The 24,353-nt window shown below is 43.5% G+C and overlaps 1 long non-coding RNA gene across 1 annotated transcript; it reads left to right on the forward strand.

The window, feature by feature from the left end:
- Positions 1-768: 768 nt before the first annotated feature.
- Positions 769-12,288, forward strand: LOC308597014. Its single transcript, XR_014012799.1, has 3 exons — positions 769-1,317; positions 6,283-6,430; positions 11,649-12,288. It is a non-coding gene; the product is annotated as an uncharacterized lncRNA (long non-coding RNA).
- Positions 12,289-24,353: the final 12,065 nt, after the last annotated feature.

Raw genomic sequence — 24,353 nt, forward strand, 5'->3', positions numbered from 1 at the left:
TTCACTTAAGAAAAGTTCTATGCGTCACATTTTACTGCAGTGATATCACATGGCTTATGGATACCTTCACAAGAACATAAGCAAAACAATGTTTTGTAGATGTGTGTGGATTATTTATGAGGCCATATCTTGTTTTTATTGTTCACATACATTTTAAGAACAGAAACAGACAGTACTGTACTGGTTATCCCCTAGGAGAACTACATCCAGTGAAATCAGGTGGGGATAAGCCCAAATTATTTTTGGCTCGGATGCCTGAAGCTGCTATACTCTCTGTCGAGGTCTGGAGTATATTAAAAATTCCTGACAGAAGTCATATAATACCTGCACAGTGAAAGATCCCATACTTCTATGTCTTAGTAATTTTACATCTCTTTCTCGGGCCCATTGTGTTGGATCCAAGGTGCCCTTCCATTCATAGAAACATATTCTGTGGAATATGGAAGGCCAATGATCCATCAGAGACTCCTGGCGAGGGCAGACACTTCTTGATTTCCCTGCTACCCTGCAGCCTCCGATATCACCTCCTGCCAGTGGTGTAGTGGGGGGGGGCACAGGGACAGTTGCCCCAGGCACAAAATTCTTAGGGGCACAAAATTTCAATACCCAGCGCTGCCTCAATACAGCTGCGTGCTCCTGTTGTTGGACTCCATTTAAAATGTCTTCTCCATGCAAACCAGGAAGTGACCTTTCCAGACAACAGAACGACTCTTCTTATCTTATCTCTGTGACTGCGATCTCCTGGGTGACAAGGATGCTGTTAGGCAGTTGAATGGACATGCATATTCTGTTTCATTCCCTTCCACCTGCCCTCGCCTTGCTCCGGGCACTGGCAACTTACACTACGCCACTGCCTCCTGCTCCTTCCCTAAATCGTGCAGAAATGTATTTGGGGGGATGCAGGAAAGAGGATGGATCAGAAAGAACTTCTCTCTCTTCCACTAGCAGCCACTGGTTACGACTCAACCCACTGAAAACATTACTTACTCTGCATCGTGGACACTGAAAAATCCTACTGCATGGCTCTATTCAGTGAACTATTCAATATACATGTATTCAGCTTACCAGGAGAGTTAGCCTAATGGAATGGAACTTTTGAATGGGTCCTCGGTGTGAATAGCACAGATGTTAAAGAGTGCTGAGGGCTTTTGCTACACTTCATGTTAAAGTGGCCTACACATTATAGTTGAATACATGTACTTGCTGTTAAATAGATATCCCCCTCTTCTTTAGAAATGCTTCCAATAGTTTTTGCATCCTGTTTTTAGATCCTGAAAAAGATAGTTTAAGATAGTAGTCGTTTCAGATACTGAAAAGGTAAGATGAAAAGCAGACAATGTACTTTAACAGGAATCCCAGTGTGAAATGGGTGGGGGTCACGACTGACTGCATAATGAATTGCCTCAATTTAATTGGACAACATGTGCCTCTACCAGTCATGTCTTGATACTCAGCCCGCTAGTGTGGCACAGAATCAATTCCCTTCCCATCACACTGTAAAAAGTTCCATTCCATATACTCAGCTTAATTGGTGACATTTCTAGCTTAATGTCATAATGTTCTCTGTGCTAAAGTGATTTATAAAATTGGCTGTCAGAACTCAGATTGCGACCAGCAGCACTGTAGTTTCTAGCACAATCTCCAAAACTGAAAATTATCTTTGTCTCACACACACACACACATACACACGTACAAGTAGTGATGAGTAGAGAGAAATATATTCCTGCGTTGGTGTGTTTGCCTTTGGGTAGATCCAACTGAAAATTGCATGTCCAGTCAACAGGCCCCTTGAATTTAAGTAATGAGCCTGGGGCAAAATTGGTGCCTAGCTTTGCAGCATTACATAAAAGATGCTTCTTTCATCAGGGCCTTTAGGCCACTGCAGTAATGATCATCCCCACCATAGACAAGAGACACAATCTACACTCCTGTCATGCAGCCTACTGAATGAATAGTCGCTGAGAAGGAGTGCAGCCATTGAAGCAGGAGGTGGTTCAGGAAGATGGTGCCAACAGGCCATGCAGTTGAAATTACATTATCAGTTTAGGACTTTTCTTCACTGCAGCTGATATTTCCTCATCTACAGTCTTGAGTGAAAAAACAGTTATCCTGAAGTTCAGGTGTGAGGAACCTGAAGCTCTCCATCAATCCCTGAAAGGCATGGTCAATGGTCAAGAGTGATGGGATTTGTAGGGGAAGAAAGTGTATTCTATCCAAGGTTGAGCGAGGCTGACTGATCAGCCTGCCATGTGGTTGAAAGCTTAGAAGAAGTGACTGCTTGGATGGCAGCAGGCTTTTGGGTGGCATTGAGGGTTTTCCCTCAATGGCATTGGGTGGCATTGAGGGTTTTCCGTATATGATTGGCTTGTTGCTGCTGCTGTTGATATTGTTTGAAATATGATCTAATGCTGTGTTGAAATATGTTCTAATGCTGTGTTGTTCTTGGGAGCCACCTTGAATTCAAAAATGTCATATAAATACAACATCAAATAAAAAACAACAACAGCCATTCAAAAAGCCCTATAGTCCAATTTATCCTTTTATTAATATATATTTGTCAGGGAACTGCCATTGACTCAGGGATGAGAGGGGGAAAGCCCCCAAAGATAGTGGAAAGCAGCACCTCCTCAGCGGAGGAGAGTAACCACGCCTCCAGTGGAGAGGAGCTGCAGGGCTCGGAGGAGGCAAGGCAGTGCCAAGACACCTTGCCTGAGCAAAGAGGGGAGGAGAGAGGTCCTCCGTTACCCATGCCCTCCTTGTGCAGTAGGCTTACGCACAGAGAGGGGAAGCGCAGACTGGGCGTCAAGAAACTACTCTGATGGGGAAGGTTTAAGGACAGCCCACTCTCAGATTCCGCCAGTGAATGAGTGAGCCATGGAATACTGGTGCTCTGCATGGTGAAGGTTCCCCCCCACCACCAATAACAAGGCTTTACAACAGACCAGGGAGGCATTTGCCTGATTCCTCTCAAGCAACCCCCTGATACCCTTACAATATTAATCAAAATATATTGCAGAGTTCACCACATAAGGTTATTAGAAAGACAATATACTGAAGTTTGGGACAAAATAACCCTACATTTTGAATGACGTATGGTAATGAAATAATCAGATATTGTCTTATTGAAAGTCCTTTTCACCCACTCATTTCTTCATACTGTATCCGGACCAGGATTAAAAGCCATCTGACTTCTTTTTGACTATCTTCATAATTAGTATCTGCTCCTTCAGTTTATTATTGGGCTGTGAAATTCTCCATTGACTTCAATTTTGCAGAGTAGTAGGGTTTTCTTTTACTGTTATGATTAATTAAAAAGGTGAGGGTGATTCTAAGGTTCCAGGGCTTTTTTCCCAGCCAGAACTATGTTTGATTGAGGGTTGGTTTCCGTACCTATATCTCCCGTGAGAGTTATTGCTTGATAGGCTTCCTGTTCTTATTGATGAGAAGATGGCTGAGAAGAAGGTTCTGCATGATGGGAATTTGAAAGGGTCAGGCCACCATGTTGTAGAAATAGGGGCTATCATGTGAAAAGCAGTGTAGAGCCCCCTCTGTAATAACTGATTGCGTGATCATTCATGACTGGTGATGTTCCTATTTGCACATATCTGCCAATGACTGGTGAATACCACAAATGGATCAGCAACTAGCGCTGTCATTGCACAGAGTGCAATGGAATAAATAATGGATTTTGCTCCTGCAAGATGTGGTGATGGCCATCAACTTGGATGGCTTTAAGACAGGGTTGCGCAGATTGATAGATGACAGTGACTGCAAATCACAATGGCTGTGCTCGACTTCTGTTGCTAGAATATGCAGTTGCTGGGAAACACAAGCTAGGAGACCACAGTTGCACTCAGGCCCTACTTGTAGATAGGCATCTTGTTGGCCACTGTGAGAACAGGATGCTGGAGTGGATGACCCTTTGGCCTGATCCAGCAGGGGTCTTGTTATGTTTTTCGTAGATATTACTCAGTTGAGAGCAAATTATAAACATTTTTCAAGGTTGCATTTTTGTTGTGGAAATAATGCATGTTCATAGTACAGTGGTACCTCAGCTTAAGTACTTAATTCGTTCTGGAGGTCTGTTCTTAACCTGAAACTGTTCTTAACCTGAAGCACCACTTTAGCTAATGGGGCCTCCTGCTGCCACTGCACCTCCAGAGCACAATTTCTGTTCTCATCCTGAAGCAAAGTTCTTAACCCCAGGTAATATTTCTGGGTTAGTGGAGTCTGTAACTTGAAGCGTATGTAACCTGAAGCGTATGTAACCCGAGGTACCACTGTACTCAAATTACATTACCTGCCCCCCTGCGATTATGAACAACACTTGCAACGTGTTTTGGTGTATGTCACTGGCATCTCTTTTTTTCTTTTTTTTGTAGTAAGGAAAAATCCTGTATTAAATGACAAGGAGAAATGATGTGGCATTTTGATGCTTACAATGGCCAACACTGTGAGAAACATGTGTGCAAGAGCAGTCCCGATTCCGGAACAAATATCTGAAGAAAGATATCCAGTTCTTTTTAACATTGTGTTTTGAAATCCTCTCCTCATCTCTTTTGCATATACAATGTGAGCAGTCTTCTATTTTAAAGCTTAATTTAATTTTTAATATTTTCCCTTCTCCCTGTTCCACATGTGGTGCACTTCCTTTGTTCTTTAGTGGCATATGGCTCAGAATTATCCCTAGGAGCAAAGTACCAGGATGATTCTTGGTGAATTTTCCATAGGCGGAAAGACCCTTCATTACTCAAGCAATCAATACTGCACACAAGCAGAGTGGCGTATCAACAGTGTTTGAAATGCTCTAAAGGGCAGCCCCGTTTCCCATTCAGTCTTGCTTAATGGGCTTTGAATGCCTGCAGGTGAACATTTTATTGTTAATGTAATGATTTAATTTGGTTTGGGGGTGAAATGTTATCTGCTCATAAATATGGTGCAAGCTTAATGGAAAGAACTTGCCTTTTTGCTCTGCCTGCCAGTATTTTGTCAGATGCTTGTCTTTAAAAGTCACCATACACTGAGGCTGTTTTAAGACAGGTAACTCCCAAATGATTATAACTCATTGCTCTTCTGCTGTCAGCCACAAGCGGAATTGAGTATCCACACTATCAGGAATATTGCACTTTTCCCATATGCTCATTCCACTATGTTCCACCCACACCAGTGAGTATGGTGTAGCTGTTGGTGGTAGAAAACAGAAAAAAAACCTTCCTTAATGCTATTCCCAGTACAACAACACAAGAAACCCCCAATCAATAAACCTAATTCCTACCCTCCTGAGAATAACATGTGGAAGTTAGCCTAAAAATGGGGAGACAAAACCTTCATGCACACTAAAAGCTTGGTGAAACAAAAAGTTCTGACATGGAAAAGAAAGCAAGCCAGACCAACTTATCTAGGACAGAATCTCCATAACCTAAACAGAAATGGCCCTATATCGCATCCCAACCAATTGCTGTGAAAGTGGTGGTGTTGTTGTTGTTTAGTTGTGTCCGACTCTTCGTGACCCCATTGACCAGAGAATGCCAGGCACTCCTTTCTTCCACTGCCTCCCGCAGTTTGGTCAGACTCATGTTCGTAGCTTCGAGAACACTGTCCAACCATCTCGTCCTCCGCCATCCCCTTCTCCTTGTGCCCTCAATCTTTCCCAACATCAGGGTCTTTTCCAGGGAGTCTTCTCTTCTCATGAGGTGGCCAAAGTATTGGAGTCTCAGCTTCACTAACTGTCCTTCCAGTGAGCACTCAGGGCTAATTTCCTTAAGAATGGATGCGTTTGATCTTCTTGCAGTCCATGGGACTCTCAAGAGTCTCCTCCAGCAGTGGTAGGGCATACCAAAGTGGTAGGGCATACCAAAAGGTCTCCAATGTTGGGTACAATGGGTGGGCAAGAACATATCCTGTTTCCAAACAATGCAGTTTTTTGTAGGTAAGAATCAGCACTTTAGATTGTGCCTTAAAACAAAGTGGAAGGAAATGCAGATGAAACAAAACTGGGGTGAAATGGTCAGCTAAGTGGGCTTGGAAATCAGTGGATGTCTGCCATATTGTGTAGCAACCTGATTGTGAGAAACAGCCATCACAGACCAAGCATGGCTGAGAATATGTTTTGCATCAGGTGCAGAATGCTCAGGCAGAATGCTTTTTCCCATGGAGGGCGGATCACACCTTCAGCGGAGAGTCAACCAACTCATGTACATACATTTATGAAATCAGCTCTGAATTGAGTAATGGCACGAGTATGACTTTTATCATTTGTCTGCTTCACCTGCTTCCTACTAGCAAAGTTGTGGCAGCAGCTGATGGCAGCTGATTCCATTTCTGAGATGCTTGAAGAATTTCTGGAGAAGTCGGATCAGATCTGGATCTAAAGAAAACAGATGAATAGACTGGAAGCTCCTGCGGTATAAGAGACCTGGCTCTTGAGATGGTGAGTATAATAATGACTTGATACAAAATTGCAGTATTTACAGAAATGATTTTATATCCAATTTAAATTATGCATCTGCTAGAAATGACTGTTAAAACAAACACCATAAAAAACCGGTTTTTATATTTCACTAAAAACCCTTGAGTTGCTGCCTAATCTCTTAAATGAACCAATCTCCTAAATTAGTAAATCTGTGAGATGTTCATATATTGCAATGTAAGTGTCTTTTCATTCAGATGCAACCATACTACTCTCTAAACCAGTAGTATTAAACCATTCAGATTTGACAAAATGCCTTATTTCCTCTATGTCCAGTTTCATATTAACGGTTACAATAAAATCTGTCACAGAGCTTAGTCTGTGCTCCACAAAGTCTTATCCTGCCTCATCAAATTTTCCAGTAGTACTCACAGAAGTTATTGATCGTTCTGATTTGCAACACTTTGGAAAGTTAATGACTGAATACTCTAAATGTGCACCCAGTACTTGAAAATCAATCGCTTGCATGGATTCTCAAAAACAAACAAAACACAAGAGAGCTGTTTAGTTATCGTTTCCAAGCTTGGCTGTCTTTTTCTATCCACTTCAGTAATTACATTGAATTACCCTTAGTATGTTCTCCCGTGTTCTGAAATTGAAAGGTTGGGCTTGCCTGCTCAGTAGCTGTTGCCAGGGAAGGTGGAAGTTAAATCTGTAGGTTTCCTAATGTGTTAGGAAGACAGTTCCTTGCTTAGTCCACAACAAATTAACTGTGTATTCCAAAGCAGAATTGAGGCCCACAGAATTAAGGCCCACTGAGATTAATTCCCAGGTAAGTGTGTGTGAAGGGACGCGGGTGGCGCTGTGGTCTACACCACAGAGCCTAGGGCTTGCCGATTGGAAGGCCGGTGATTCGAATCCCCATGATGGGGGGAGCTCCCGTTGTTCGGTCCTTGCTCCTGCCAACCTAGCAATTCGAAAGCATGTCAAAGTGCAAGTAGATAAATAGGTACCGCTCTGGCGGGAAAGTAAATGGCATTTACGTGCGCTGCTCTGGTTTCGCCAGAAGCGGCTTAGTCATGCTGGCCACATGAACTGGAAAAACTGCGGACAAACATCGGCTCCCTCGGCCAGTAAAGCGACTCAACTTAACTGTCAGGGGTCCTTTACCTTTTTAAGTGTGTATAGGACTGCAGCCTTAGGCTGAAAAAAGGGGGGATGGCAGCAACTTGGAAAAATTGTAATTCTGAGGCTGCTAACATAGCAAAAACTATGCAGGAGGAAGCAATTATGAGCTACTAGTCTCTTCAGCCACAGCAGGTGCTGTGATTCTCCAGCAGTTTGACTTCACCCCTGAGGCGTGAGACACCCCATTGTCTCTCAATACAGACAGATGCCAACAACAACAACAACAAAGGGGGTATATACATATAGAAGAGACAGTGTAAAAGGGATTTGATGTTTCCCCAGGCAATTCTGTAAGCAGGAACCAACAGCAAAATTAGGGGAACCATCCAAGCATACAGGATTCTTACGGGATTAAACTGCACTGGTAATTCATTCAAATGTAATTTTGTGCAAGTGTACACCGAGGGGGAACACGTCGAAAATGTATAATGTAAGCAAGAAAGAGGATGCCAGAACAGGCCAGCAGCCAGGGGATAGGCAAAAAGCCTTACTGCAAGGACTGGGAGTTTTAAGATAAGCAAAATAATTCAATCTAACAAAATAAATCCAACAAAACAGGGGACTCTGTGGAAAGTTCAAGGCAGCACACCAGGAGGCCAAGGTTAAAAATGAGAAAGAAAAACCTCTTCGGGGCTTCCTTCTTTATTCACAGCTGGAGTGACTTCAGAATAAAAAGTAGCATTGTATAATGTCAGGGGCTCCCTTCCACGCTTGCATAATTTTATGGAATCTGAGGATTTAAGGAAGGGAGAGAGAGAGAGAGAAGGCCCTCGGAGCTCAGTTTTCTAGAACTCTGTGAATTCCCATTTCCCCTTCTGAAGCATTTCGTTTATAATCTTCGAGAAAATCACTCTGTGTTTAATTAACGGAATATCGAGTCCCACCGTTGCTGATTTAGAAATAGGCCTCATCTTTCCCCCATCATCAAAGGAAGGGAAGGAATTCTCACCTCACTTATCCTCTTGAATTCTGCCTATAGCAGCTTGCACAAGATGTGACCGGCATCAGCTCAGGATTTAATACAAATCTTTCAAGGCAACCTAGAAAAACCCCAGTGATATTTACAAGGATGATCAAGGTTTGCACTTGTGGCAAGTGTTTCTGACCAGAGAGACTCTCCTTCCCCCATGACATGAAAGGCTTTGAAATCCACTCAGGCACAAGCTCTGGAATGAGAAACAAGAAAACCCTCTCTGGCAAACTGTTTTCAAAGAGAAGCATGGCACAGCAGTATATTACGTCCAGAGGAACACCCCCCACCCCCGCAAAAAAGCTCATGTTGATGTGATGCATTCTAATGCAGCTAGAAAGTTGATCACAGTTAAATGACTGAAACTTAAAATTTATCACTTAAAACAATCTTTTCATGGGGAGTGCATTTTGTATTATTTTTCACCAATGGAGATGTAATGACTCACCGGAGCAAGACAGTCTGAGCATATTATACCGATCCCGGTCCAACTGCACTGGCTACTGATTAGTTTCCAGGCCCAATTCAAAGTGCTGGTTTTGACCTACAAAGCCTTAAATGGCTCAGGACCGCAGTACCTCAAGGACCGCCTCTTTCCATATAAACCTACCTGAGATCATCTTCTGAGGCCCTTCTTTGTGTGCCTCCTCCCTGAGAGGTCAGGAGGGTGGCAACATGAGAACGGCCCTTCTCTGCAGTGGCTCCCTGTCTGTGGAATGCTCTCCCCATGGAAGTTCGCTTGGCACCTTCATTATATACCTTTAGGTACCAGGCAAAAGCGTTCCTTTTTAACCAGGCCTTTGGTTGACTTGATAAAATATGGCTCTTTCGGGGGGTGGGTATTATTGGGTTATTGCTTTTATTTTTATTTTATATACTGTGATCTTTGTATGTGAACCTCCCTGAGTCCTCCAGGTAGAGGACAGTATATAAATTCAATAAACAACAACAACAACAACTCCCTCGCTGCCTTGGGATGACAGACTCTGGAGAAATGAATGGGAAGGGGATGCTGGAAGAGATGAAAGTGCTTCTCTTCCCTTCTCATCCCACCTGGCTCTAGAGTGGTGATAGGACTCCCAGCTTGAGGATATCCTGAGCCACGGAGCCTCTCTTTATAAGCTTTGCATCCATGGTGTTTCTGAAGACTGTTGCTTCCCCTTTTGTTCTTCCAGGTTTGAGTTCCAAATTTATAGGCAAAGTATTCAAATACTGTGCAAGGAGCAGGTTATACCACCTGCCTTGGCTTTTCTGCTCCTAATTGCCTCCATTCTCTTGCTACTTTGCTCTGCAAGCAAAGTAGCAAACATTGCGCTTCCAATTTATTCTACAGCTTTTCTTTAAATGCATGCGGCTTGGCCTCTCTCTCTCTCTCTCTCTCTATTTTAAAAGTCTTCTCAAACTTTGGATCAAGGGAAGCAGCTTTACTTCAATGTGACAGATAGACTCTTTCATGAGTGAAAGAGTAAAGCAGCTGATTTATTTTGTACATAAAACATCCACTCACTTCAGAGCAGAATAGCACTCGCCCCAGCCATTTAAAACCTGTCCCCCCCCCCCCGCTGATCAGAGGGATTGAATCATAGCCCAGTTTTCAGATACAATACTGCTTCTGCCGAAGAATCCTTGGGAAATAATATTTGGGGCTGCATTCGCAATGCACATTTAAAGCACCGTGATAGCAATTTAAACAGTCCTGGCTTCCCACAAAGAATTATGGGAACTGTAGTTTGATAAGGGTACTGAGTGCTATTAGGATACCCCTATTCCCCTCACAGATACATTGAAAAAAGCCCTGTTGCGCTCAGGTCCTGATTGTGGTCTTCCCATAGGCATCCGGTTGGCCGCTGTGAGAACAGGATTCTGGTCCAAATGGACCGCTGGCCTGATCCAGCAGGGTTACTGTCTGTCCTGACTTTTCTATTAGTGGTAGCAATTTCTCTTACTTCCAACACAATTTCTGGTGCTAGCTTTTTCACAGAAGAACTGGCAAAGCAGTATAGGCAGTATAGTGACCTATGAGGCAGATGCTCATGTGGCTGAGGAAGACTCCGCTTTCCTGCATTTCTTGCCCTGCGATTCCTGGTTGCACTGCCACCATTACTTCCCTGCACTAATGGAGTCCTTTCAACGTTTTAAAAATTCCATAGGTCAACCGTTCAGGGAACTGTGGAAGAGATCCAGCCTCGCTCACCCCCCTCTTCACTGAATAGTGGTATTTTAATCTGTGTTGACTGCTTACACTTCATCATATGTCAACATGGCTTCAAACTTCCATTCTGTTTCAGCTGCTGTGGTTGTCTTGGTCTTGACATTCCCCACAGTCTCATGCAGTGTTTTGTGTGTGTGTGCGCGCGCATGCACACACGTGCTACAGTGCAAGTGCATTCATACAAAATGTCCCTCCCTCTAAAATGTGTGCATTAATGAAAGATGATTTTTAAAAAATCTGTGAGGAACTATTCCTATTATATTCTTGGGGACTGCTATGGCTGGCACAGTAAAGTACCACCCACGGCTGTGGCAATGGGCATTTTGGGATTGAAATAGGCTCCCTACAGTGAAACCACAGTGACTGGCCCATTTCCAGTCTACTGCAGAAAATCAGTGCCTCAGTGGCACTAAAGGGCTCCTGATGTCACTACATTTCCCCACTGTCAAGTCAAATCAGTACTTTCTAGACTTCAATATGCATGCATACACACAGTTCCTGCACTCATTCATGGGCCAATCTTGGCCCAGGAAGGGGACCAATTTGGCTCAAACCACACCCACCCATCAACTGATGTCACACCTTGCTTGTGTCAGATGTGGGAAGACTGTGTTGCCCTTATTCTCAGGCAGAAAGATGTATTGGCCAGCTCTGACCTAGTGTATCACATTTTAAAGGTTATTTATGTGTGCGTGCGTGCGTGTGTAAAAGGTTTTCAGCAAACTTACGTACATTTAGAATCCATCAAGCAAGTAAATCAAGAAATGTTTTACGCCTCCATTTTTAAATGAATAGGATATTTCCCCTTTTGTGTTTTTGTGATGAATGCAAGCAGGTGCATTTTCTGCTTTGAAATCTCATCCCTCCAGGATTTATATCAAAGATTAAAGAATTCACTAGACCATTTGAATCAAAAGGGAATGGCTTATACTTCAGTGAGAATCTCACCACTGAGCTGTTCAACTGTTGCCTTTTGTCCCTCGTTACAATGTCGTACGATAAACACTGATGTGAATCGGGAATCAGTTTACTGGTAATGTTGACAGAGATGGGGAAAAACCCACATAAAGATTAAAGAATTGGTTCTTAAGAGCTTAAAACAACTTAACACAGACAAAGCAGCATCTAGCCAAGGTGGAAAGAATCCATGAACTGCAGGCCACAATAAGGGAAGGAAGCAAAGCTGTAGCTTTACAGTGTGCTTTCTTTTTTTGCATTCACTTGGTTCAGGAATTTAGAAGGCTCAAAGTTGAAGGCAGGAGACAAAAATACTTCTTTAAAAGACCCAGAGGCTTTCACGGGTCAGGTAGCATTGGAGGAGGCATTTGCATTGGGGAAAGAGCAGGGGTGAAAGGGTTAAATCTGCTTACCCAGTGTCAGGGTCCAAATGTAATTCAGAATCCTGTAGGTGGCTTTAAAAAAAATCCCTTAAACAGATGCAAGATGTGATCATGCATGTCCAAAGCCTTTCCTAGTTTTGTTAAACTCTGATGGTGGGGAACATTTGGAGACCCAACTAAATGATAAAAATCGATACCATGGGTTGGCATGACATTATTCATGCAATAAGCAATTGTATGAATGGTTTTCTTAAACCATTATGTAAGGCCCTAGTCTGGACCATAGTAGGATAGATTTAAGAAGACCCTTAACTGTTTGCTCCACCCATCAGTCCTTGTTAAGTGTCTAGATCTGGGGACTGAGTTATATTATTTGTACTCTAAACGAAGTTCCTCTTGATGTGAATGGGAGATTGTATTTCAATGCAAATAGCAGGTTTTCCACAATCGTGATCTAAATCAGTACTATTGTGTGGGGCAAAGAGTTAATCCACTAAAACAAAACAGCCTTCCATGGCTGCTATTTACTGATCAATTGAAAATTCTTTAAATGGAAAATGTTTTATGATTATTATGTCAATCCAGTGTTGTGTACTACTATTGTCTATATTTAAAGTAAATAGTGACAATAAAAATATATAGTTTGTCTTTAATTTTCTGCAGTTAATTGAAATGCAACCAATGAAATTGTGCACAATTATATAAGTCTAAGAAACTCTGCTTATGTTTTTGCTGTGCAAAATGAAAAACTAGCTCGTGCAATGTTGCAGCTTCAGGAATCTGAAAGTTGGTGCAGAATAGGTGTCTCTGATCCTCACCCACAGAGGGTGCCCAAGCACAGAGGACCAAATTTCCCATTACAACATCAGCCCTGTCAGCTTCTTCCCCAAATATTAAAGGGGGAAGCTGAACCATCCTACATTTTTCTTTGAAATTTTCCTCCTCCCAATGAGGACCTAAGACTGGAAGCAATCCCCCACTGAGAGAAAAATGGTGGAGAAAATTGCTTTGTGGGAGAGAGACAGTATGGTGTGGGCAAGGTAATGACGACGCAAATCACAGTGCTGTTGGTCAACAGGACCACAAGCTTTCCTTCTTGTACCCTAGCACTGACCAAGGCTGAGCATTAACTCAAAATCATGACCCTTAGTCCACTGGATGCCAACTTTCCCAGGTTGCTTAAATCATGCTGTACCTTTGCTGATTTTGTTTTCTTGGATTCCTTTATAAACTTGCATTGCTTTGATGCTGCACTGTATCTTACTGTATTGTTGTATGTTCTTTCAATGCTGTGAGCCAACCAGACAGCTTTTTGTCGTGGGGTGGTCTACAAACAAAGAAATAGCTAGTGCTGGCCAGGTATCTGTATGGCAGGAATGAAAGCCACATTTCAAATAGCGTGCACCCACCTAATAATGCTTAGAATACATTGAGCTATTATTGACTAAACTTGGAGGAAATTTCAAGAGTCTGCTTACTATTATTATTGTTGTCGTTATTATTCCTCTGCATGCTAATATTCAAAACCCTGAAGAGGGGGAGGTGGGTTAGACTGTGCTAGAGGGCTAATTCATTAGCACATCAAAGCCAAAGACATAGAAAGGATGTTAGTTTGAGATGCTTAGATAGTGATCCAATTAGCTTGCTTTCACATTTCTGCCAGGAAGCTAATCCAATAAAAAGTAGCATCTTGACCTACTCAGCGTCTCCCAATATGTGAGTGCAATGTGGGATTTTTATTTTTATTTTATTTTTTGTAAAGGCAATTGGGGATTTAGCTGGTATAAAAGATTCTATGCAAAATAAAATTGAGGGTTTTATTATTATTGTTATTATCGCACTGCAATTATAGATAAGGAAACTCTAGCATTGATTATATACAGTAGTATGGCTTGCTACCCTGAACTTAATTTCTACTTCAGCAGGAGATAAAAAGTGATTCCCACAGGCAGGGCATGTGTCTATTGCAGCTTCCACTGATATCTGTTTAATGCTGAAAGGCTACATAGGAGCACGGCAGACACATAGGAAAAGTCAGTGGAGGAGAGCCCTTTCCCCCATTTAGGCAACCTTTCAAGTTCATATTCACTACATAGCCACTGGCTTCTAGACATAGACGATTTAGCAGCACCTAATCATTGCTGTTCTGCTTTAAACTGAAAGTGGATTAGCACATCTGCTTCTAGGCTTCTGGAATCCAAATAATATTCTGTAGCTAAGTGATCAGCCTCCCTTTCCCTAGTACCAAATATTGTGTAGCACAATTTTCATGGGGACCATGGTGCATATTGAGAAAGGCTACTGCACTTCCAATCACGATTCCCCACTCCCTGCAGCAACTGAAGGAGAGGAAGAAAAGAAATGGAATAAAAAAGCAATTTTTGAAAGGATGATGTTGATTCCTAGAGAGGAGAGAAGGAGCATAGAGAAGGAAATTGCTGGAGCACTATATATAAACCGTTAACAGTCTGTATAGGCCAGAATAGCTGCGTGATCTGTCAGATGCACCTGGGGAAATTGTGCAGCTGTTGCGTTGTGTGAAGTAAATCAAAATTTCTGAGCTCTGAAAAAAATGGAAGCTGAACAGGGAAGACATGGAAGGGAACTGTTCATGTCATCATGCAGATGCCTCAAACAAAGGGAGTGAACAAAGCATGGCTAATCTAGAGGACATGTCAAGTATGGAAGAAACCCAGATTTTATTTTGTGGCATCAAGTGTCACAATGGAAAGAAGTCCCACTACCTACCTCATATTACCTGCTTTGTGGCAGAGACAAACAGGGCCTTCCGCAGCATGGCTTCTGCTCTTTAGGCAAAGGGAGATCTCAAGGACACCCTATATACCAGGGTCGGTACAAGCTGAATACAGTCCACCTACCAGGAAGCGTAACCTTTCAGGGGGTTGACAAGTGACCCTATAGGACCACCAAAATCCAGTTTATCAAGCTCGCAATGAGCTGTCATATATAGCTGGTGTGTGGGGAGCTGTCATATATAGCTGGTGTGTGGGGAGCTGTCATATATAGCTGGTGTGTGGGGAGCTGTCATATATAGCTGGTGTGTGGGGATCCTTGTCAGGTCACAGCTTTTGTTGGCCTGCCGAGAACTCCCACAATGTCCACCTGTCTCCCCCCTTTTATTTCTTTAACTTAAAATACACACCAAGGAAGATGAACCTGAAGTCTACAGTGCAAATCAGGCCCACCAAGCTGCTTGATGTGGCTTACCAGCCCCCACCTTCTTATGCATCGTCACACTGGTCTAGGAGGAGAACCCTCTGGGCCTCTGCATCTCGTCATCGGGATTCACTCTGAGCCATGCCTGCTCCCCAGGCCGCTCCTCAGGCCACTCCCCTCAATGGCCAGGATATGCATCCTTTTCAGGTGCTTCTGCATGACTGAAATGTGTAGAGAAAGCCGTTTGCTTGCTTGCCTGGATGGTGGTTACAGAGGTGTCTATGTAGAAACATTTCACTTTTGCATGGCTGAAATGGCATATTGTACAAAGATAAGAGTCGCATCCCTTGCTCCACCTACTTTTCCCCTTCTTGCCCCACCCACTTTTGCCTTTGGCACCCACCAGAAGGCTGCCCTCTAAGGAATGTAGCCCTTTGACTTGAAAAAGATCCCTCACCCCTGCTTTAAATGTCAACACCAGCACTTCAAAATGGGCTTGGAAACAGACCCACAACTAATATAGCTGGCACAGTATCAGACACCACTGGAGAAGGGATGGGGGGGGAGGAGGAAATTGTTAAGACATTTGGATTAAGAAGGAGAAGAGGCTGTAATAGATTCTTTTCAAGTTGGAAAAGGGATTTTGTAGTCAAAAGACTCACTTCTAGGAATTCAGTTGTTAATGACACAAAAGGTGTACACTGTAATCCCCATCTTGCTTTCTGCAGCACGGCTTGTACAGCATGTAAAATACTGCTGCATTCTATGGCATGTAAAATAAACTAAGAAGTGTGTGTGCAACAATTCACATCCTGAGGATTTATCGTGAATATTCCAGGATTTTTGATCCACAGTATGGACGCGGGTGGCGCTGTGGTAAACCACAGAGCCTAGGGCTTGCCGATCAGAAGGTCGGCAGTTCGAATCCCCACGACAGGGTGAGCTCCTGTTGCCCGGTCCCTGCTCCTGCCAACCTAGCAGTTCGAAAGCACGTCAAAGTGCAAGTAGATAAATAGGTACCGCTCCGGTGGGAAGGTAAACGGCGTTTCCGTGCGCTGCTCTTGTTCGCCAGAAAGCGGCTTAGTCATGCTGGCCACATGACCCGGAAGCTGTACGCCGACTCCTTTGGCCAGTAAAGCGAGATGAGTGCCACAACCCCAGAGTCATCTGTGACTGGACCTAACGGCCAGGGGTCCCTTTGCCCTTCCTATGTGGATCTTATTAAGAACATATATGAAAGGAAGAGGGCAGCTGTGGCTACACAGTGGTACAGCAATCTGAGCATTATGGGCTAGAGCAAGGCTCCATCTTCAGACTTTTCTTTCAGGTTCTATCCAGTGTTCTTCCAGCAATAAACAGCCGGTTTGTTGTCCTGCCAATAAATTCAACCCATTTACTTTTATGCATGAAAGTACCCTTATTCAAAAGGAAGACTCCTCTTTACTTCATTGCTTTGTCAATGAAACTACGCTGTCAGGCAACCCCACATTTAATAAGGGCCAGACAGCATGTTATACTAGCTATGTTATCTGTGCCCTTAACTGCAGGTTTTTTTGTTTTCTTTATCTTTTAAAGCTAACTTTTAAAAGCACATATTGCCAGTGGAGTGGGGGGGGGCAGTTGTTTGGGTTATCCAGATCCCAATCTGAATCAGGACTCTTAACCCTTGCTGTGGGCCTTATCCAAACTGGACTGCTGCCCCTGCAATTTGCACTGGTGAAAAAATCCCATTCATTCCAGTGGAAGATTTCCTCCTCCGGTGCAGGTGCAGAGCCCCTGATCCAGATCAAGACCATAGTGGTGGACAAAGGATTGAAGACCCATCTCTTCCCACTAGGGTCCCAAACTGGATTGCACCTTGCAGACAATCTCCCCCCCCTTCTTTCCCCCCTCTCTCTTTATTTAAGGCACAAGTAGACAGACTGGCTTTAAGCTGTATGAATAAGTGGGAAAGGAATGGATACCTTGTCCAAAATCACTCAGCAGATCATGGCTATGTAATAAGGGATCTAGGATTTCTATGATGCCCTCTGTTTTTATGCATCAATTGGAGATTTTATATTCATCATCCAGATAGAAATCAGCAGGTGAAGCATTTCATTGCATGCAGGTAAGCTAATGTCTCTTTTCCAATCTACTGTTAAGAGCATAAGCAGAGGAGCCTGTAAAGAGCAACTCTCATTGGATCTGCCTTTGAAAATATATGAGAATCAGCAAAAAAGATGGATGAATTTTGTGTTGTAAGATAAAATCTGATTGAACTATCTTCTAGCCATTGGAAATAATATGCCCAAGGCATGGTTTTGTGATAGGCTCACAGATACACAGAAAGGTGCATCTCAAGAATTACTGGACTTGCTTTGAACTCAAATCACATCTGTGCCATGTGCTTAAAGCACTATTATGCCCCTTTAACGGTCATGGACTCCTACAAAGAATTCTGGGAACTGTAGTTTGTAGCTTTGTGAAGGGAATTGCAATTAATCTCTATAGTTGCCTGGGAAAACAGAGATTGATTTATAAACCTTTAGGAGAACTGTAGCTCTGTGAGGGCAGAAGGGGTCTCCTAACAACTCTAAGCACCCTTAACAAACTACAGTTCTCAGGATTCTTTGGGGGAAGCCATGGCTGTTAATGTGGCATAATGCTGCTTTAAACATATGGTGTGGATGTGTGTTAACTCAGTGTTCATTATCATCATCATAGAAGGCAAATGCTATTTAATAGTATTGTTATGGGTTTTGGGGTGCCAGAGTCTGGGGGTGCCTGGATTTAGTAAGTGCTAACATTTGATCAATGCTTGGAGAGTTAAACTGGAAGTCAGACCCTTAATAGCAGCTTCCTGTGTCCAGGCCAGGCTGATAATGGCAGAGTTGTTTATGATCCATGTCATCTGTCATGGATGCTTTAGCTGAGATTCCTGCATTGTGTGTGTGTGTGTGTGTGTTTGTGTGTGTGTGTGTGTGTGTGTGTGTGGACTAGATGACTCTTGTGTCCCTTCCAATTCTACAATTCTATGATTCAAACAAAGGGGGCAGTGAGATGGGCAATTAACCAAGCAGAGACTCTGTGCTAGCTAGCAAATGGGTGGAACCCACCCACCCTGGGCTCTGGTTAGTTAGTACAGTGTTTCCCAAACGTTTTTGGGCAACGGCACACCTCTTTACTGAAAAAAAATCTCGCGGCACACCACCATTGAAGCCCCGCCCCGTGACGTCAGCGCGCAGCGTCACGCCGGGAGGATTTCCCCTCCGGTCCCATGCCTTCGTTTGGGGCATCGCTCCGGCTGCTCCCTCTCCCGCCGCGCAGGAGCGATGCCTCTCTCTGGCTCTCCCTCCGCGCAGGCTGAGGGAGGGAGGGAGGTGCGCGTGTGACCTGTCTCTGCTGGGAGACCAAACCCAGCGAGGCAGAGTCGCGCGGAGGCGCCCAGGCAGCGCTGCCGGCTGCGAGGAGGAGCGCCAGGCAGCAGCAGGAGGCGCGGCCTCTCCTCGCCGCCGCCGCCCCGCCTCTCGCCGCCCGACTCGCCCGCCTCCCTCCAGGCATCTCGCGGCACACCAGCCGGTGTCTCACGGCACACTCGTGTGCCGCGGAACACCGGTTGGGAAACACTGAGTTAGTAGAAGGTAATGCCAGAGTTTTTGAGAAGGAAGAAGATTCAGGATTGCAGCTGTGGGTGATGTAAGCTGCAGGAGGAATAGTTGCAGATGGGAAGTGGAGGAAAGCTGAAGAGGGGTTGGATCAGGGCATAATGGGGCTAACCATTTTTGAAGCAGAGGGAGAAATGAAACCCTATTGGAGTGTAATGCTGGATGCCCCTCCATTGTAGGCTCAGGTAGTATATTTGTGCAAATAAACCATATATCCTAAAGACTCTGCTGTGCCTCATTTCCAAAGGAAACACAAACCCTGGATCCAGGAATCTCACAGTATTATAGTATTCTGCATTCAGAATGTCCCAAGGAAATAAACTTATTGGACATGCCATTGAAATAACTTCCCATGTTTTAGACAAGGCCAGATGTAAGAAGTTTGCCTCCTTCTTTCTCGTCACCCTGTGGCCCCTGCCAGGATTATTATGGGTCAAGGAGCCTTCGAACAAATGGAAATCAATAGACTGCAGTGCCAGCTGATTCACTCAGACAGGTCTGAGTGAACCTAGTCGTGACAAGCGATAGATTTATCAACAATGGACTGTGCATGAACAAAAGGTGCGGGTCATTGTCTGTTATTGCCTTAGCCTCCCAGCAGGAGATCTGAGTCAGTCACAGAGGCGTGTGCATGAATAATAATATCATAATGTGCATTCGTAAGAGTGTGGAATCATTTGCACTGCTCAATTTACCTTCTGTACAGTGCCATATAATGAAATAGCACCGGACAAATAATAACAGGATAATCACCTTCATCCTGATCCATGAAGGATGTTTAGGAATGAGAGTTTCTGTGATGATATATCAAACAGACGCAAAGAAAGGGAAAGAGCTGTAATTTTAATTTCCATCTGTTTCAGCTAGGCTTCCCCTCCTTCCTTAACACAGAGCAGCTCTGTAACCATTTCCCTTACAGACTGCCTCTTCTCTGCCTCTTGTCCTGGCACTGCAGGGGGTTGGACTAGATGACCCTTGGTGTCCCTTCTATCTCTGTGATTCTGTGATGGTGTATAATATTTACAGCTGTGGCTCAAGGACAGGGTGCTGGTAGGGAGAGAAGATGACAACCATTATATTTCATTATTATATTACATTTATATCCCATTTTCCTCTAAGGAGCTCAAGGTGACATATATGGTTGTTCTCCTCCCTGAGACTCTTAATCTCAGAGTTGTGGGTTTGAGTCCCATGTTGGGCAAAAAATTCCTACATTTCAGGGGGTTGGACTAGATGACCCTCATAGTCCCTTCCAACTCTACTGTTCTATGATTTTATCTCTCTCACAATAACCCTGTGAAGTGGGTTAGGTTGAGAGACCGAAACAGCTTCCTAAATGCTGGGCTAACCCTATGCATGTCCTTACCTCCTGTAAGTGCCACAGACCTTAGGTAACAATGTGGTTTAAGGACAGAGCATTGTGTTATGTCTCTCCCTGCTCCAAAGGCAGCAAGTACGGAAATTTTCCTGTTCCAGGAAGCTCAGAGGACCTGGCTGCAAATGACTTACCTGAGGAATTGGCTGTCAGGTGCTGGTAGGAACATAAAAGGTTAGATTACCTGGGTTTTCCTTATAGGCTGCTTTAATAGTAAGGCTCGCCCAGACCTAACGCTTTCGCCTCAGCAGAGAGTTTTGGGGAACCGTAATTAGTTTCTGTGGAATACAGTTAAATTAAAGCAGGATGATGTTCAAGGGCCCTCAATACTGGAATTAATTTTCTCCCTTGGTCTCAAATAGCCTGAATCAGTCGAGCTTCAGTGCATGGTGCACAGCTTATCTGTTTGAATGGGTCTTCAGGGATGGCTGGGGTGAAAGGGGCATAAAGAAAGCATAGGTTCAGGATTTTTCTTTTGCCTGAATTATTTTCTAGCTTTTGTTCTCTCTCTCTCTCAGCTTAACAGCAACACATTACACTTCACGCTTTGTTCCAAACACTGTGCCTGGTTTTCTAATAGTTTGCTGCTACAGTATGTAGTCACATTTTTAATAATGGGAACGGAGGACCAAGAGCTGCTATGTTCTTTTATGGCAGCTAGTACCTTGTTCTTTTCTGTTTATTTAAACTTGAATGGACATGCAGTCAATTATTTATTACTATCCCACTTACTCCAAGGAGCTCAGAGTGACTTATAAGCTCCTTCACATTTTATCCTCAGAACAGTCCTGCAGGTGGGCTGCAATCCCCAAGGGTGGGCTCTATGGGGAGCTGGCACCAGGCCCATTGGCAGAGCAACTCTGTGTTACAAAGGTGTCTGTGAATGTGACATGAAGGCTGGCAACAACAACCCTGCCGTGTGGGAATCCCTTGCAGATGATCACAGTGCCTGGAGACAGGCAGTCAAGTTGTGTATCCACAGCAGTGACCAAGGAGAAATGACCACTGGGAGGAATGCGGTGAGAAGGCACTCCATGGTGCATCTGCAGCAGCACAACTGGACGCCTTCATCTGCCCCAGCTGCAACAAAACATGTCTCTCTCGCATTGGTCTCTACAGCCACAGCAGGCACTGCAACTGAGTCTAAGACAAGGAATTCCAGAATATTAGCCTTGTTTCACCGTCCTAGGCTTCATCAGTAGTACAAACACATATATGATATCACAGGACAGTGGATCTTATAGCATAGTAGTATCATAGCATAGAAAGGATTCTGTGGAACTGCAACAACCTTTCGTGTGGATTGTTGGACTCTATGAACAGACAGGTGGAATAGACACTTTCACATATATGGACCTTATGCATAAACTGATTAGAGAATGAACTGATCCACTGGGTCTTCTACTTTTTCCGTTGAACTTTATGAGCTACTTCTGTTGAAATCTACAATTCAGTACAATGAATAGTATATACTAGTTTTTCAAACGTGCAGCCAGTTACGCCTTGTGTGTTTATTGAAGATGTTTCACGTAACCAGAGGTTTGTTGTTGTTTTGCAACTGTCCAACAAGCTTGACCTCACCCCCAAAGGCGCACTTCTCCATTGTCTCCTCAGATGCCAACCTATCGTGCTGGCTCTAGGGAGGAATCAGAAAAAAGTGTTCTCTTGGAGGATTATGACAACATTATTCTGGTATAGCCCTTGGACCTGACAGCCAGAAGTTGGGTATACGGTGCTTTTCCTGGAATGGAGAGGAGGGGATGTAGCTCCATGGCAGAACATTGGCCTTGAATACAGGTTCAATCCCTGGCAATTCCAGGTAAGGCTGCGAATGTCCCCAGCTGGAAACCCAGAGAGCTCCTGCCAGTCAGTAGCTGATAGAGCAATGGTTTGACTCAGTATGAAGCAGCTTCCTTTGTTCCCAGGCTGAAGCAATGGAGATGTGAGATTTCTGTCTGCAAGGCAACTGCAGAAAGTGCAAGAGCCTAGTTAAAAAATAAAAATGTACCTGCGGTTGAACAGAACACAAATAAATGGCTGTTGAAGTTGCAGGAATTATTTTGAACAGGTACTATAAAAATAAATGATTTCTCAGAATAATAATAGTATATATCTATATATCTATATCTATATCTATATCTAATGATAAACACAAGATTTAAGTTCAGAAAATACCGTAAGTAGAGGTTTATAGTGTTTTATTCCTTAATTCAGTTTAGAGACCCAGTATATGGTATTAGTTCCAATGGGGTATATGGTATTAGTTCCAATAGTTCCACTGCCAGAGCATTGCTTTCCCCCAGTTGGAAAAAAAAAGCAGAATTCCACACAGTGCTATATTATTAGGCAAAGCTAATTTTTTGGCCAAGATCTTACATTTACCAAAGGACACCTGCAACTTTAATGAGTATTGTCTGCCTTGCCGCTTCTATCCCTGTTATTGTTTTCTGTTTAGTGCAGCACCACTGACTAATTGCAGGGCAATTAAGAGGCAATTCGACAGTTAATTACCAACAATTAGAGAAAGAAGCTATTTCTTCTGGAGGAGGAAGCTTCTGATTAAAGGCACAAGAGTCCTGAGAAGCCTAATTGCTCCTTGTGAGTCTTCTACACGTGATAGACGGGTACAACTGTATTTTATGGGGGGAGAGTCTCTCTAAATTAGGGCACAGAAAGACAATACACTGGAATACAATGGGCTGGATCAGGCCATGTATTCCAGCACCCTGTTTTAAGCTACATGTTTACGGGAAGCCTGCAAACAGGATGTGATTACAACAGTTCATTCATGTTCCCCAGCAAACGGTGGTGTTTAGAGATTTTTTTTAATCTCCTGTACTGGATGGAGGTGGTTCACAACCATCATGGCTAGTAGCCATTGATAACCTTATTTTTCATAGATCTGTCCCTAATCTGCTTTTAAAGCTATTCAAGTTAACAGCCATTGTGAGTTGAGGACCCACCACCCGCTTAGGGATAAATAAGACACAAGGGCACAAGTATTTAGGTTAATGGGCTAAATACGGCCACAACTTTATTGGTTACAGCATGTGAGTGGTATTGGCTTAGGCACTGGATCAAATAACCTATGGATGACTCCACCCTGCACAGCGGGGAGTCATTTGAAGGTTAACAACCAGTGGGAGGAGCTTGTTGATGTAAATACAACTGAAGGCTTCCCCTGTTGTCACCGGGGGTTGTGCCATGGCCTTAGCCACCAGCAGGGCATTGGACAGGATGTCGGGACGGCTCCCGCTCACAACACCTCCCCTCAGGTAAGAGGAGAAGCATTACTACAACTTGTGATAGCAAAGCACTCAGTTTAACTATGAGCAGCATGGAGGAACTGATTCCTTTTGTCTGTCCTGAGTCTTCACTCAGCTTCATTGGATGGCCCCAGGTTTCTTTATTGTAAAGTTGAGGAGCTCCAGCTGCTTCCACCAATTCAAGCACCGAATCTCTAGTTGATACACAGCAGTTAATGGCAAGGGAAAGCTAATTCATTTTTAAGAGCATATTACAATCTGAGCCTAAGCATGTTCATTCCAAAGTAGGTCACCCTGAGTTCAATAGGACTTTGTAATGGGTAAGCAAACTTGTTTGCAAGTGTAATAGGTAACAGATCTATTTTTTTAAAAGCCCATTTGCTATGAGCAGCTAGTAGATAATACTGAATGCAGTTTGTATTTATATTGCTTTGCACTTCCCAAAGCATTAAGAGGTTCCTGGATAGTTTTGCATTTTCCTTTTTAAGGGGAAAGTACAATAAACCAAAGGTGTTGTTTTGTTTTAAATTCTCTTTATTTGCAGCTGGGTATGGGCTGATCATCGAAATGGCCAAGAAAATCTGTTGCACTGATTACTTGTTAATTTGTATTCATTGTTAGTAGCCCATCTAAAGCTGAAAGAAAGCTTTGAAGGAAAGCACAACGCAGCTCACAATAGTTTTGTTTTTACATTCCTAGATCATAATCCAAACTAAAGTATGTGAAAATATATTCCATCAAAATCAATAGGATTTGCAAACACTGTTTG

This window comes from Podarcis bocagei (genome assembly GCF_964188305.1).
Source record: "Podarcis bocagei genome assembly, chromosome: 11".
Lineage (NCBI taxonomy): Eukaryota > Metazoa > Chordata > Lepidosauria > Squamata > Lacertidae > Podarcis > Podarcis bocagei.